This window comes from Dendronephthya gigantea, unplaced genomic scaffold (assembly GCF_004324835.1).
Source record: "Dendronephthya gigantea isolate DGI-Jeju-01 unplaced genomic scaffold, DenGig_1.0 000068F, whole genome shotgun sequence".
Taxonomy (NCBI): domain Eukaryota; kingdom Metazoa; phylum Cnidaria; class Anthozoa; order Malacalcyonacea; family Nephtheidae; genus Dendronephthya; species Dendronephthya gigantea.
The window spans coordinates 929,068-946,392 of record NW_021163078.1 but is presented as its reverse complement, the minus strand read 5'-3'; the positions used below and the strand labels follow the sequence as shown (position 1 = coordinate 946,392).

The 17,325-nt window shown below is 35.3% G+C and overlaps 1 protein-coding gene across 7 annotated transcripts in view; it reads right to left on the bottom strand.

Moving 5' to 3' along the window:
* The window catches only part of LOC114531031, a 35,735-nt gene that overhangs the window by 5,177 nt on the left and 13,233 nt on the right, over positions 1 to 17,325 (bottom strand). The window contains exon 1 of one of the 7 annotated variants that reach the window (XM_028552664.1): positions 11,120 to 11,298. The exons of 1 other annotated variant lie outside the window; for it this stretch is intronic. The gene's annotated coding sequence lies outside the window, so the exon portion shown is untranslated. Of the gene's footprint in view, positions 1 to 164; positions 181 to 1,937; positions 2,121 to 3,591; positions 3,823 to 4,098; positions 4,486 to 11,119; positions 11,299 to 17,325 lie in introns of those variants that run through there. 5 more of the 7 variants (XM_028552668.1, XM_028552669.1, XM_028552665.1 and 2 more) reach the window with 5 other exon arrangements.

Here is a 17,325-nt window from a genome sequence, read left to right as displayed (position 1 = left end):
TGTAATAAAATATACTATTATTAGGATGCCTTCGTTCAAATGTAGCCATGCTATATATATATACACATGCTATATATATATATACGCTGTATATGTACGCTAGATCTGCATGAATATAAAAAACCGCTAAAAAAAACCTTACGACCTATATACTATTGACATACATAGCATGGGTTTTAGTTGGAACTGCGGTTTTAGAAACCTTGCATCCGCTGTGAGACTTTACCAAAACATTTGTATATGAACGACCAAATTTTCCATAATCCCTTATATATAGCTATTTTTGTTACACTACAGTCTATCCCCTGTGCGTTAATTGCATGTAGCTCGGTCCAAATTCTATTTCACCTCGTGAAAAGGGTAACAACATGCAACTCTCCATAGCCCAGTTTCGGCTGAGCGGTGAATAGAAAAACATAAAATATTAACAAGAGTGTTGATGCTGGATATTATCCTGACAATTAAAACGCCGACATTTGCTGAGAGTCTTGCCAAAAATCTTCTTATGAAGAAATAAACAAAGCATATAGAAATATTAAGCAAAATCCATCTACGAAGATGAAAGATACATTCAAATTTTTAAAGCATATTCATAAGCACGAGTTCTTTTGCAGACGCTATCACGACTTATATATGGCTTAATTACTCCAAATTATTATGCTAAATTCCTACAAGTGCATGAGGGATCCATTGCTTGAACTTGCGGCTCTGCTTGCAAATTTTTGTGCTATAAATATAAACATGCAGACACTCATGCAGACAGTATGCAGAACAACTCGATTTTAATCTTGTTTTTCTTATCAGACAATCAGTCTAGTCTAGGAACTGCAAAAATTCACTTCGGTTCCATAAATATTTTGCCCACATATACCATAACATTTGTGTGTACACATGCATATGTATATCATGAAACCTGTACTCTATAAAACCCACTCTGTCGCATAAATTATCAATGACAAAATCAATAATGCTGTTATACTTTATGTCATTTTCCCAAGATTTTCACTCCACAATGCCATATAGTACAATTTAAATGATATTTTTGTGGTTTGACCTCATCGCCACAAGTTAGATACTGTGCCTGTGGTTTCTAAAATGCCCGTGAGGCAACTAATAAGAGATAAGTTTGAATCTTTAACGTATACATGCAGCAAACATTTCTCAAATCACTTCCCACAAGGCAGCACCGGCGACCCATGCATACATGCAGTACATATGACAACACTCGTAAATAGTCTATCTGGTAAGCGATTTCACATGAGAATAAAGAGAAATCTAGGAAAATGTTTTACCTAAACGGTCTATGTAATGTTCTTATCCTTACAAGTTATGCAAAATATATAACATGCATATAGAAATATTCAATAATGTCCTGTAGCTAAATCTGTGCGTGATGATGGGGTTTTGTCAACAATCTTTTTGGCGATACAATCTTCTTGCTATTGTTCCTCACAATAATTTGGATTTTAAATCCTGATTGCATTGTCTATGTCTTTAGTTTATACAAGATCTGAACCTAGCTATACCTGATGCCCAACGTATCTCAGGATTTATACTCTATCCTAAATAGATAGCGCTGAGCTACGATGTTCCTTATATTGAATTGTTATCAGTGTATACTTCGTCGATTATAGTACAACTTATACTATTGCCTCGAGGCAAATGTTTTTATACTATAGGAAAACCGAGCAACAATGCTATCTGTGAAAATCTCTATGAAATCGTTAATCTTTCTAAAATTAATAGACAGACCAGCTTAATCTGTATAGAAATTGATTCAGCTGAAAAAATTAAAGTTATATTCTATATAGTCCAACATATGTAGAACTATACCAAAGTTATAGTAAACGGAGATAATATATACTGACTCCATGATAGAGTAATCATAATAATTTTATACTTATTGCTATTGATATATATTTCAGGTTTCCACAAACCCCGTCGAATCCAATCAATCTTCAGAAGCAAACGACAAACAGCCAAACTCCATGTCGCCTTCATACCATTTGCAATCACTGTGCAAGTATATCGAGATGGCTATGGCTATATAGTTTATCACCTGCCTAAAAGCACTATATGTACGAAGCTCTGGGAGAGCAAATGTAGACACGAAAATCTGACGTCAAATTAACAGCAAAGCTGTTGATACATTTATACATTTAATATTTTTCACAGCAGGTGCATTATTTAGGCAGAAGCATGATCTATTAACTCAATTAAATGGGAAAAGGCCACCCTGGTGGTCAAAACAGTAGAGAAAAAGCGAAGAACAATACCATAGGCAATTTGACAAATTGTATAAGTGGGGGTTCTACGTGTGCATGGATCGTGGCGAAACTATATTTCACGACATAAAATTTGTGCTTTTAAACAAGCTTAAAAGATTAAATTCCCACACACGCAACTGACGGTAGATTTGTCATAAACAGAAAAGAATCCTTTACTGAAAAATATCAAAGTGCCACTCTTAATATTCTTCTTGGGTCAGCAAGAAAGACATAAACCACAGCAGTTTATTGACAAAAGCACCCAGCGTGGTTCCGAATTTTTTTGGGAGAAATTATTTTCTGTTTTGTATAAATATTGCGAGGAAACAAATTTTTGTTCAAGTTTGTTACATGTAAGTGCGTAGGCAAGCCTTCAAACTGGTGGGAAATCTCAATTTTTCTAGTTGTTCATTATGTTGGCAATTCTCTTGAATATTCTTTGTGAAACTCTCTTCAATAGTATAATTGGATGAGGTATAATATCCTTGTCGGTGTGAAAATTGGTAACTTTTGCCCATTGTAGTTCTACTTTCGGCGTATACCTTCGAAATAAGCCTTTTCAAAACGGGATCGAAACAATTATTTCTGTTATTTATATATGCATGGCTGCATGCATGCATAAATCCTTATAACGAACTATAGAAGTTGATTCACACCTATATGTAATGCAGTTTGTACCATATCTAGGATTTGAAATAATTTAATCTCAATATATCTGTATTGAGTATATAAAATTGTCAAAATACAGGCACTGACAGCAGTTATAAATGAAGAAGACGTGATAACGTTTTAGTCTGATTTGATGATGAAACTGCGAGACTATAAGAGGAATCAAATCAGTTCTTGAGACATAGTAATACTAATACTTATGATTAAGGTGAACAATGTCTATACACAAGTCTCCATGGATTGACTAGAGCGTAATACTTTATCTATATCCAGCACGCGTTTATTCAGGTCCATATTTAGCTCACACAGACAAACATGTACGATTTAGTAGAGTTCATGCACAGTGCCGCTTTCTTAGATTATTATACAATCTTTATCAAATGAAATCGTAAATTATTTCACGATGAAATCATTCAGGTCAAGCTTAAATATAACAATCAACATATTACTATCAATAAACTTTTATTGTACTATATTATCCTTTTCCTTGTCATTTTATCGTTAGTAAATATGGATAATTAACTAGTTCTGCAAATGCAAAAGATGTGGATATATAGGCTATAGCTACTTATTATAATCGAAGCTTTGTAATGTTTTTTGTCAAAGTTGCTCATTTCGATTCATGCAATGAATAGCAGAATTATATAATATTCACTTGCTTAATAAGGTTTTCCTTCGACTTCCTCCCAGCAATATTGACGTAATCTCTTGGTGAACTTATTAGAATTGAATTTCCCATTCGTGCATTTATTCATCAGCGTATTTCCTCGAATTTTATTAAATGGATATTAAGATAGAAGTTGAAGGCTTCAATTTGATTTCAATCTGACGTGATTTTCCACAATCCGGAAGCCGGTACATGTAACACAATGGATTTACAGAGAAAGCTTTCATCAATTATTTAAAGGACCAAAGACAAAGTCAACTTTTACCTCTATTTTGCTAGGTGCTAATTTTTTATGAAAATTATGTAAACATTTCGAGGCTTGAAGTAAGGATTAGAAGAACAATCGTAAGATCTCAACCGACATTAAAAATCTGTATTATAAACAAACTTAAATCCTTTAATCTACAAAAGCTGTTTTTAACCAAACGTCCATGGAAGACAACTCATATATAATCACGAGCATAGTATTATTTTTCACATCTATTGCTTAGTTACCTTTGTTGAGGAATTATTTTGTTCACTTCTCAGTTCTCTCCATGCAACACGAAAGTTTGATTTATTCCTTTAGAAATGTTGTAACAGAAGCTGACTTCCAATCAGTTTTAAGGAACATACGCTTCTAAACGCATCATCTGTGCTTTAAATACAAAAGAACATTATGATTTCCGGGCCATCTAGGTCTTGCATTGTCCTAATCAGACTAAATATGCGCGTGGGAAGGTCTTAACAACGGAAATGGGATATACTGCATGTTGGCAGTCAAACCGTAATTTGTTGCTGTAAATAAACCGTATTCCCAATGAGATATCCGTGCACTGCGCGCAAAAGCCGTTTTTGTTTATGATATATTTATTCTTTGAACAAAAAGTCTACATCAAAAAACAGTTGTTTGTACTTATATCAATTCGCTAATAAGAAAATGTAAATGTAATAAAACAAATACGCATACTTAGTGATACGAAAGTAGTACTATAATAATTCGTTGTTCTCAACTGAGTTTTTTCGGAGATATGTATACTAGGTATGTTATTATTCCAAACCGTTCTCTAGTGTTTGTGTTATCACTGTAAACAACCTTTGTTGAATGGACTATTGATATAAATATACATAATATTGAAGATTTCCTACCAGATACGGACGAGAGAAACAGTTGGCCACTCATGCATTCACTTACTTACTGGCTGCCAACCTAATTAACATATCAGCGGCCAGTATAACGGGAGCCAGGTTATGAAATAAACAAAATTGTATTATGGGCGCGCCAGACGGCTGGAATCTCAACTAAAAATGTCGATACTTTTGTTTCCTCTAAGTACAAGAAACAGACTTCTGTTGTCGCATGCATTTATTTCTATGCAACCACCTTGCACATAACTCATAAGTGTATACAACTTGCATGAAGTTTACATTCTTATATTGCCAATATGTACCTGACATCATCACAATATACCTAACAATTAATAAAGCATATTTTGGGACTTAGCAAGATTTTTCGTTGATCACGAACGGATAAAAAACGATTTGAAAGACGCCAGTGTACATTGATTAAACTGACTCCGATTTGATAACGCAAATTTGGTGCATGCATTCATATAACAGATGCCAATGAAGTTGTACATTAGTACTACAATACAGTCTCTGTCTGGGTTTCTGCTGATGTTCTGCTGTTTTAAGGAAGTACTATAGAGTAAAAAACAATACACAACATGAATGTTTAACTGCTCCAGTTGTGTTCAAATGTATACAAAACTTCCATGATGTGAGCAATTGAAAAGGGTTATCATTGAAATGTTTTTGTGAAAATGTGCTGACAATATATAAGATTTACTGAGCGAAATTCGATAGTTAATTCAAGTCGTTTTATATTTTTGAAACAACCTTTATTTTGGCCAGCAGGTAGCCTCAGAGACCGCGGAGCTGGGGGGAGGGCTGAAGCGTACCGAACGTTTCAGCGACCTATGGCAAACACGGCGGCAGTCGACTTATGCATTTATTTTCCCTGAGCCCCTCCCCCCAATATAAAAATACTCTGCGGTCCCTAACTGCATGCTTCGTTTGCTGCTTGCATGCTGTCTGACAGCTCCATATAATGCATCCGTCCAAACAAAATTGCCAGCCGCGGAAATTCTCAAAATCAATTTAGATAAAAGTAAAAAAGGCGTTAATTGTTTCGATCGTGGCTGAGAATTTAATTAAGGAAGTAGCTGCATTATAAACACCGACTCCATTGTCCTCGAAATCTTTCAACAAAATAATACATTAATGAATTGATCGAAATTTTGCAATTGTTTTTGAAAACATACTGCATGTATGTCATTTGAACTCGTAAGAATAATAATTAATCAACCTGATGAAAGCATTACAGGTAGGATTATTTAGAAAGTGACTTGAAATGAATGTCATTGACCTCGTGAGAGACCTCCAAGTGCGTTGCTTCAAATTCGAATGATAATCTACAGCATTGCACTATTTCTTTATTGCAAGAGAACTTAGTTAAGTACGAGAAGATCTATCCATCTATCGTGGAAAGTATTTTTTGTACAGAAGTCTCCTAACTTGATTCCCATTATATAGTCATGGTATACAGAATATATCATATAATATGTATATTCAACCTTGACCTTATATTATAGATTGATATAACATAAAAATACGGAGCTTAAAGCTTTCATATATACTCATATAGTATATTTCGGTTGAAACCTTATAATATATAACTTAAGCATCCCGTGACTGTACATAAAGACATAGCTACATATAAATCACATTATATAGATCAGTAAATAATGTCTCCTATATAGTTATAATTTGCCTCCTTTAGTTATAATCATAGTTACACGATTATATTCATTTCCTGACTTCCTACATGTCTGACGTAATTCCGCGTTTTTGCCCTTGAACGGCTACGACATTGGCATGGTCACTGTGTATTGATTTACCTTGCATGTACGAACTTGCTTCGAAATAAATTTAAAACCCGTCAACGCTAAGCTTATTTTGTTTTAATTCATTTGTTCTGCCTTCGTATAAAAAAGCTAACCTAACTCGGTAGCGCCTTATTTTGCGTAAGTTACTCCTAATAACAAACGCATTCAATATTGATCAAGCTTTTTTCAAAATTAATCGATTCCTTTGTTCATCTTAGCCTTCTTAGGGCAGAAGTTGAACTATTCCATCAGAACTTTTCACAAAAATCCTGTCAGTTTAGCTCATTTTTTTATTTTGATGGCACAAAAAGCATGGAATTCGACAGCGGAGAACCCATGATCTATCTATACATATAGCTTGATTTTAAAAAATTGTGTTTCAAGTACCTCATACTTCTTACCTCATTTTTTTAATCCACCCTTTATACACTATCGATTTCAGATTGTATAAATATTAGATGTCTGTGAAAATAAAACTATTATAAATCTTTCATTTTCCGATTTTCCGACACGTCAATCATGAATTCGTGCATGTACCTAATGAACATGCAATATCACAAAAGTTATACGAGCGTCTCTTAGATTGAATATCCTCATATAATCCGCGAAAATTTATATCACAATAGACTCAATCTTAGGAGCATACATGCATGTGTTTTCTTAGTGCATGAACGAGGCAAATGGAAACTTATTCTCAGCCTGTAGGCAAAAATGCTTATAGCAATTAATAATTAATGCCTAATAAAGTTATTAAAATTATCAAAGTTATTATGATTATCCAGTTTCAATATAATTGAAGTAATAATTTTTCAGGTGCTCTCAAGCATACGCCTTGCTTGGCACAGGCCTGCATGATATGTAAATAATTATATAACTGGAGTCATCGCACAGACCACAGGAATGTCACTGGAATATTATGGCGGGGTTCCATTTGGGCTTACAACCAACGTATGGGAGTGTACTTCCTTAAAACAGCATACCTTTAAAATCGGCTAGACTTCTATGACATTTATGTTCTTTTGGAATTCGGAAACGGCACATTGTTTACTGGTCGTAAATATTACTATCAAGGCTAAATAATGGTTACTGACTCCGTATCAGTGATAAGTACTCTCTATAGGACTTTATGCATCTAAACAGCTAAACTCCATGCGATATATTCATCATCTTCTGATCTAATAGGGTCTTACAGGCACTCTGCAAGATGTGATAACTGAAGCTTATAAGATTATTACGTATTCGGTTTCAAAGGATCAGAGAATGAAAGGGCGAAAATATAAAACTTATATCATACAGCAAACTTTGGCGACTGAAAATATTGATGCAGACAAATTTAAAAATGGAAATGAAAGTGAGGTTTTTCAAGGAGAATCAAAACGTTTACAAATAAGATAAATAAGAGTTTTATAAATCAGAGTTTCGGATGGAAACAGTTGAGAAAAAAAGGGTCACCATTTGATTGGAATTTGATGATATCTTAGAAAATGACTTCATTCTTATAAGCCGCGTGGAGCGAAAAGGATTAGGTGTAAATTACAGAAAACAGAAAATATTTAAGAGCATGCATCCAAGCTTTCTCAACGTAAACTCTTTGACTTTATTCTTTCCAGAAATAGCCACCGCCTGTGGCCCGTGTGTTGATGTATTCGTATTATTATATAGACCCATTCAACAACGGTGTTGTTTATCAAACTCATGCATGCATGCAGTTGGGGGGATTATCAGACTTTATCATGGCGTCTTCTCCGAAATTACTCAGTATGGAAACCAAATATACTCAGCGGGAAAAAGTGATAACGTCTTCATTTCTTCATTAATCGTCGCTATAATATCATAATCATGGTATTGTAACATGTGTTCCTTATCGTACACGAAGCATATCAATTAAGTTGAGGCACACATGAACAATCAAATGTACCATATGATCGCTAAATTACACACACCGGTAATAATAATTGTAGTTTAACACCTCATTTGCCTCGCGGGATGTAGTAGTATAAATACCATATTTCGATTCCCACGAGGTTTTAAAGGCCTTCAACCATAATTATATCTATCGTATGTTCACCAAGGCATTCGACTGTTTGGTCAAAACAATAGGATGAATTATAAAAGGAGTTTATTTAGTGGGGGCTGTTTACAAACAAAACACTTAACGTTACCCTTGACTTTTAATCATGTCATTGTTCGCAGCATTGTGTGATGAATTGGTCGACAAGTAAGCCTGGAGGTAGCTATATTATGAATTATGATTATTCATTACGCCAATTATACGTCGAATCTAAGATTAAGCTTTAGGTGTAGTAATGACTAGTTTCAAAATATTTCCCGAGTAATTCCTTTGGATCCCTTTATTCTTCGATCCCATGCATGTTTTCAAAATATTGCGTCTTGTGATAAGGAATTCTCTTTATTGTGCAAAGGTGTACTGTCAGTCCACAAGCCTTTCTCGCAGGTTAGCGTCAACCCTTTAGGGATGTTGGTGCATGATAAGCCCCCAACTTTGGTCAGAGATTGACAAATATGTTCTAATATTCACCATACTTTTAAGCTCTTAACCCTTTGTTATTAAATTCGAGGTATTCGCGTGTGACTAGCAATTATAGTACAGTCAATTTCTAATTGGGTAATGGTAAACTTCCTCGGCAACAATGGACGTGTCACATGCATACGTAATTAACACTCTCCCTCTTTTTCCTCAGATGGTTTTTAGATCACAAGAGCACCGCTACTGGGGGAAAAAATACATGCATGTCATGCATGTATTTATTTGCGCTGACCGGACGGAGTGATATATTATTATTACAATATGCAGTGGTTTATAATTCCGCGTCCGCTTAACGAGAGGAATCCATTTTAACACTACCATTAACAGGCTTTGTCAATTAAATTTCTCAACTTCCACTAATCCACTTGAACTTGGGCATGAAATATGGTAGTAACTCGGACCAATAACGACGTCCTAAAAAAATTCCTATTCAAGAAGGAAATTCGTGTCCTTCTGGCAATTTCATGAGTCATGCAGGTAAAGAAGAATTCAGGAAAGCCAAGATTTGCCGAAATGCGGTTATGCCGACAAAATAATTTATGACAACTGTAGTTAATATACTAGAAATAGCATTACGGGCTAAAAAACCGTAATAGGATTTCTAACAGATAAAGTGTTTACGACTACGAGATCCAGTTACACGTATAGGAAGGAACATATGGTTAGATTCAGACTTAAATATTACTCGAAGATGCTAAAAGGCATACCTTGTTCCTATGTTCACTAATGGTAAAAGCAAAGGTCTCTAAAAGGATAGTTTTATAATGATATACTGTTTTCTCATGATACCCCCATAATTATACTAACTAATTAACGAGGGTTAAACATTTATTACACCTATAAAAATCATTGAACGAATTACGATTTTATATGAATTTAACAAAATCAGAATGAGCCCATTGCGTTATAGTTAATCGTCTGGGTAATCTTATTGAGTTGGGTACATGATCTGCATCATGTTCAAATCGGTGTAAAAAACTTGAACGATTTTACGACTCCTTACGAAACACATATCAAATTAACCCGACATGACTGGACAGGAGTGTTGTATGAATTGTACAAAGTTCAAAACAGCGAAGACCGAACCCGGGCCATTACGACACGACCCCATAGTCATTGTATTACGAAATTTGAATATAATATTAGTTATCTCTGTGTATATGTGAGGACATGTTTCCCACATGGATTTATATATTTGTTCTCAGTGAGCCCACAGTGTCTCGCGCGACACTACATCTGGCCCAAGATGATAATTCCATTGTGTTGATAGGAATAGCGCACGCGTATATTAACGTCGAACCGCGCGGTGCGTACGACGACCAACCCATTGACGTCTTTTCAACTATAATACAATACGTTTCCCTATTTTTCATAATTCATATATTTGAGTGGAACAATTACGATTTCTGGCGTATTTTCAAACCAACAACACTATATATAATACCTGGAACGTCCGCAAGATATAATTATTCATCTAATCGTACAATATGTTAATTTCTGCCATCAATATAGACCTGTCGCCTCTCTGTTGATGGTGATAATATTTACTCAAGAGACATACGGCAAAGTACATGTTAAAAATCTTAAAATCAAACCTCAAAGCGTATTTGTTATTTGCGCGCTTGACTCTATATATCTATCAGTATCAGATAGATATTTTAAAGGAATTATTTAATAATATCTTATATCCCGTCACCTTAATAATACGTCCGTCTCCTAATAAGTTCACAATCAAAAGGGCAAGGAAGTCATATAATGTACCATAAGTTCAAACAAACAGACCACTAAAAATAACCTACTTCACTTAAATACTTCGTTTACCGATGCCTTCGTTTTCTGTCTTATAATACCATGACTTTAGTCCAACTACCGTGGGACCCAAAGCGATGGTATTCTCGGGAAACGAAGGATTTGTATAAAATACTATTAAGAATATGACCAGAGGTCAACCATAAACCAATATATATTAATATCAGCTAAAACAGTACCGATATTGCATTTGGCATTGGCATTACACAATAAAATATAAATGAAACCCTACCTTAAACCAATGTTTATATACAATTACAACAACCAGCAGATCTCAAAGTCACCCGACTTCGTTGAAAATGTCGAGCTGCGATATTGTGGTTGTTTAGCAATCCCCGTGCGCGAAACTATATCCGTATTTGCTTTGTGTTCAAACACAGCTGAGGGCAAAGCCCTATAACAGCACGGCTTTTATCTCCCTGAAAGTTTTGATGTATCAAATTTCATTATTGACATGCGGGCCGAACCCGAAAAACGTAATCAAACATAATCACACTGGCATTCTTTAATTAATCCGTTCGCAAATCACAACGCAATCATGATAAATGGGGTTACAAATACAATTAAGCAAGGGCAAATACACTGAGCCAGAGTCATAACATCATACACGAAAAGGAAACCAAAGCATTTATAACAATGCGAAATTTTAAAGCCACTAAGGGAGGTTGTATGTACGGATTTGATTCCGTACTGCAACCGTAGCGTGTTTTATGTTGTCTCTTCGTGTGGTATAACCGAGTTCCCTTTGCGTGCGATGTATGGTGTCTATGTGGGTATGGCAATATTTTTAATGGGAGAAAATGATATTAAACTTTATCTGTCAATGCCGTATTCATTAACAGCAATTTAATTGAAGGGGAGATTTCTACTTATGTGCCGAATATTATTACAAGATATATCCCATTTGTTTCATGACCGATAAATTAATAGACTCCTTGCATGCATGTAACTTATTCAATATAATTCATTTCAAAACAATATAACATGAACCACTCCAATTCTCGAGCTCGATTCTAGTATAGGCTTCAGAATGGAAAAGCACATGCACTTACAAAAATATATGGTCTCAACCAATGGTATGTTCTCGCTGGTCGGTTTTTATACGTGAGAAAGAAATAATGGTGGTTATAGCTTAACCTGAATGCTATATAACCTTTATTGCTAACGCTCATTTTAAGAATTGATAAGTTGATATATTATTTTTGCAACCCGGATAACCTCCTATTCAGTTTTACTCTCTCTCCCATACAACATGCAAAACTCACGATCAACCCTCAAAGGTACATGTTCACAAACAGTTGGAAAGAAAATTTCTTTCGACGATTCGTAAGCTGAAGTTACTTATCCCAGAATAATCGTTGAGAAGGTAATAATCTCTCATTTGGTATTCTACGGTGTCATAATTAATAAACATATGGATGAGAAATATATTGCATGGTCATGTGATGACATGCACTTCGCCTTCGGAAATGTTAATCTTACAATTTGACAGAGAATTTTAGACCAGATGAAAAAAAGTAACTTTCAAGACCAGGCAAATTATGAAATTCTTCTATCAAGCGCATTTTAAGCTTAACACCAGACACTATTCTGATAGTTTATACTCGAGAGAAAATTTATAACGCCTTTTTTGATTATTATAATGAAGCGTGTTTAATATTTACAAAAAGAGATAATATCTTTTTTAGACTTTATAAACTGAAAAGGGTTTGACATCTTAAATGCCACGAATTGAGAATGCTAATCTCGTGTACGTATAGGATAAAGTCCATCGAGATATAGTTCTGAAGTACTGAAGATAGCTTTTAACCACAAAATATATTTTTTTGGTCGTCGCAGAACTCAATATAAACATGTCGGTTTCATATTATACTGTCACATTTCATTGGTGATGATCATTGTCATACTGTACATCAGTACATGGTACTAAAATTTAGAGATTCAGTATTAAGCTGAAAGTACGTATCCAAACAGAGGTGCTAAAATGATTTACAATCGACGGAAATTCAATTACACGAGAAGCTCGATAATAAACTGCAAGAGATATATAAGAATGCAGCAATGTTAATACAAAAGTCTTAATAAGTTAAGCGATTCGACAGCTGTTCAATTATGGCCAGTTCAGAGCCTAAAAATTTGATTGAGAGATGACTAGATAACACATATAAAAAAGAAAAGTAAACTAAGTTGCATCACTTATCTCAACAATGCTTTGTATGGCACTGAAATGTTTTATTTTAAGTTGAATATGTTAACACAACTTGAATAGCTGACTTGCGGCCAACTTCTTTTGACCTTTTCCGATAACAAACACAGATAGGATGTTGGCGTTAATGTGTCTATTCCTTCCTAATGTTGAACCTCCTTTTTCGAAGATTAATGAATATTTGCATGCATTTATAAGGGTGGACTATTTATTTGCTGTCATCCTGTATTTGTGTGGGCTAAAAAGACCATGCATTCATTCATTCATAACCAAATCTGGCACAGACCAACAATTTTTTTCGAGGAGTGCATGAAATGGCGAGAACATTCAAGATATATTAGGACGGTGAAATATGACTGGCTAAGCCATCGATTTTACCACAAGTTTGCACTGAGCTGTGGATAAATGAAAAATATAGTGATAATAAGAATACCGGTTCACCTGAATCCCAAATGGCCGGCCATTACGCCTTTTGCTAACCTATGAAAAAAGCATGTTTTGTTCACTCGAGACGGGCGTGTTTGGCAAATTTGAGTATTAAAAGGGACGACATACTCTCTCACGATTTTCCGAGATAGTAATTGCTTCGATAAGCAGATAGGTGATTTATGCTATAGCTGAATAGTTGCCTGTTGCCACTGGATACGCGTATTATAGTCAAGTTCCACCGATGACGGTCCGCACCCGATAATCCTCAAACAAATATTTCATTGTTGTTATGACCAGGCAATACCATACAAGAATCCGACGATTAACTTCTTATCCCACTCAATGCCGCGGTTTCTACTCCCGAGAATTATATAGAATTTGGGAGAATTATCGTGCAATATAGAGCTAAATAAATGCTTTTTTCCTGTCTGGTACGGTCCTGGAAATCAATTTTGAAGTGGGTTTACAAGTCTCAAGGACAAATTGTATACACGCTTTCAGTTTTCAAGTCCCATGTTTCTTACAACAAATAGTGAACGTCATATGCAAAATTAACACCGCATTTTCTAAATCATTCCCACGACAATATATGATGTGCTATAATGCAATTGAAATAAGCTATAAAGCTAGCTTGACTTGAAAAAAAAAGGAAATCCTTTACTGAATTTTTTAACGCTAAGGAATTTCTAGTTGCTGTTGCATTCTGAAATATATATATAGAGTTTATAGCGTTTGTTTATATAATTTATGCTTGTTTTGGTTCAGTATTTATTTCTTTACGAAGAATAGTTAACTCCCTATTGTTCGGCGTCTTGTCGGTACTTCCTTACTCAAGAAAATATGCATCTTTATTTATTCACGTATATACAAAGTTTTCCATTTATAAATATATATAAAAATTGCAAAATATTGTAAATCTCTCTCGATTGCAAAAAAATGTAAATACTATAATACAACCTAGCAGTCCTAATCTCAGTTGTTTGGTTCTCATTATAGAACTCTTACCCTTATGAGTTCTGACTCTAATATTTCATTGCTTGTTTGTATCAATTCGGACAATAGACAATAGGAAATTTGCTTAATAAAAGAACAGAAATTGTTATCATTTTTGGCCGGAAAATAAGAGGAAGGGCCCGAATTTTTGCCAAAAGACCGGCTGTTTCGAAACCTAATGGCTCATTAGAAAATAATCCTTGCCGTCTCTAAACCTAGCTTTACCCAGTGGTTGATCAAGCAAAATTACTGCAGCACAATTTCAAATACAAAGCATTTGGATAGCGATGTTACTGGTTATGAATTTTCAAAGAATATCTTATAACTCCTTTCTATACCAGTGCTATAATGGAATTACTTTGAGTCTTTGAAGGTTTTTTATGATATATCCTTGTCAGAGATGTTATATTTCGACTAACCCTAAATCTACCACTGCCTTTACCACGGCCGGATATATGCGGTTTCGAAAGATTAATCTGTATCATGTTTTACAAGCCCACACCAACTTATGGCAACATGAAGGAAATAATTTGTTACAGCTAAAAAGAGCATATACTGAAATTAGTATATAAGTGCTAAGCTTGGTTTCAAAACGTCATGTAGTACAGAAAATGGGCATGCGAAGTAGGCAATGTTTGCATACTTTTGCATGGATTACGGGCGTAAGTGCACGCGTGTAATTAATTTAATTACACTCTTCCGGCAATAATACAAAAGTATACAAAAAATTTGCCAAATTCGCTCGGCTATATCTTCAGTTCTCTGCATTATTTCGCAACCAAACTTGGCAGTTTTACGAGGTTTAGCATGTTCTTTCCGGAAATTCCCTTTTTGTCGCTAGAATCAAAAGGTGGCTATTATGCAAGTTACCAAGTGGTCTATAATCTCACTGGTGTTCTCAGTCAAAAATGCGTCGTACTCATTTTTGGTTGGTTTCAAATCAAGTGATTTTCGTGTTCGAAATTCTTTCGGATTTTGTTTAATTAAACTATTGAATTACTAACGCCATGACGGTAGATGCTTCATCGTATTACATCAACGAATGCTTTAAAATTTGTCAAGACCTAACCAGAAAATGCAATTGATAGCTTTAAATATGATTATATGATTCCAAGATTACGCAACAATCTCAAGATTATTCCGACCGAAATTTTCCAGTTTGAGGGGGAAGCTGTTGATATCGAATGTTACAAAGACAACTAAACATATTTCAGATTTGTATGTGCGATTGTGCGTTGAAAACCTGATCTTCATGAGTTACGCTGCGGCTGATTTTCTAAATATGACAAATATGACCAAAGCAGAAAAATTCACGCGCAGATAGTGTTGTAAAAGTTACAGATAACCTCAATTGAAAATATAAATCACGTGGGCGTTTTAGGCGGTTTCCATGTAACGCCACACCCCGCGTCACGTGTTAAGAATCATCATGAGCTGGGCTGTATCGCCCACTCAGTAGGGAAATGCATGCTTGTAGCACGAGAAAGCTAGATTAAGCTATTTTGCAACACCAAGGTCCGGTGTACACAATCGAATATTTTTGTAATCAAAATTTTTCACAGAAAAATCTACAGTGCCTGAGAATCCGTGATAAATATCACATTGGACCAACTTAGTGTTGCATACTGTGGAAGACCGGGATCCGTGATAAATATCACATTGAACACGGAATCCGTAATAAATATCACATTGAACCAACTTAGTGTTGCATACTCGCACAAAATTCCAGCTGTTATAATAAAACAGAAAGTTCACAGTATACACTAGGCCAGACTAGTCTTCGTCACCCCACAGTCGTCACTCCATGATCCCATTGAAAGCTTCATTTTGGCTATTGTAATCCGTCCAAAATCTCACCATTAATTAAGGCCAGTGTTTCTTAATTAAACACACACAGTGCATGCATGTGGGTGAGATTTAATTTAATTGTGCTCGACTGGTGTCAACGTGCTATTCTAGTATAGAGACGTCTATTCTTTTTCTCTGCGTGAGTGAAACATAAGAACTAAGAAGGCTTTAACAGCGAAGAAATCGAGCTCATGATGGAACTGACCTTTTCGACCTTGGTCGAGTTTACCATATTCCAGTATATTCGACCATGATTCGACCATATTCAAGTTTACCATATTCCGGTTTATTCGACCATGGTCAAGTATACCATATTCCAGTATATTCGACCATGACTCGACCATAATTATTCAAGTTTACCATATTTCGGTTTATTCGCTCATGGTCGAGTTAACCATGTTCCAGTATATTCGACGACGGTCGACTATACCATATTCCAGTAATGACCTTGTTCGAGTACTTACGATATTCCGGAATATTCCACCATGGTCGAGTTTACCATATTCTAGTATATTCGACCATGACTCGACCATGGTTGAGTACACCATAAATTATTTCGGGTATATTCGACCATGGACGAGTGTACCATATTCCTGTATATTCGGACATGTTCGAGTTTACCAAATTCCAGTAAATTCGACCATGGTCGAGTATACCATATTCCGGTCGAATATGCCGGAATATGGTATATACTCGAGTAGGATATTCAACCTTGATGTGGTCGAATATACCGGAATATTGCATATTCGACCTTGATTAGGTCCAATATAGCTACCGGAATATGGTATATTCGTCTTTTGCATGGTCGAATATACCGAAATATAGACCCCATAGAGGTATTGGAGTATGGTACAAAACATCGCATTAGTCAGCCAAAATGCTGGATCTGCTCCTGGCATCGTTTGGCTAGAGTTTGGTTGACTAGCAATGGGAGATCCCCTTTCCCATGCATGCAGCAGGGA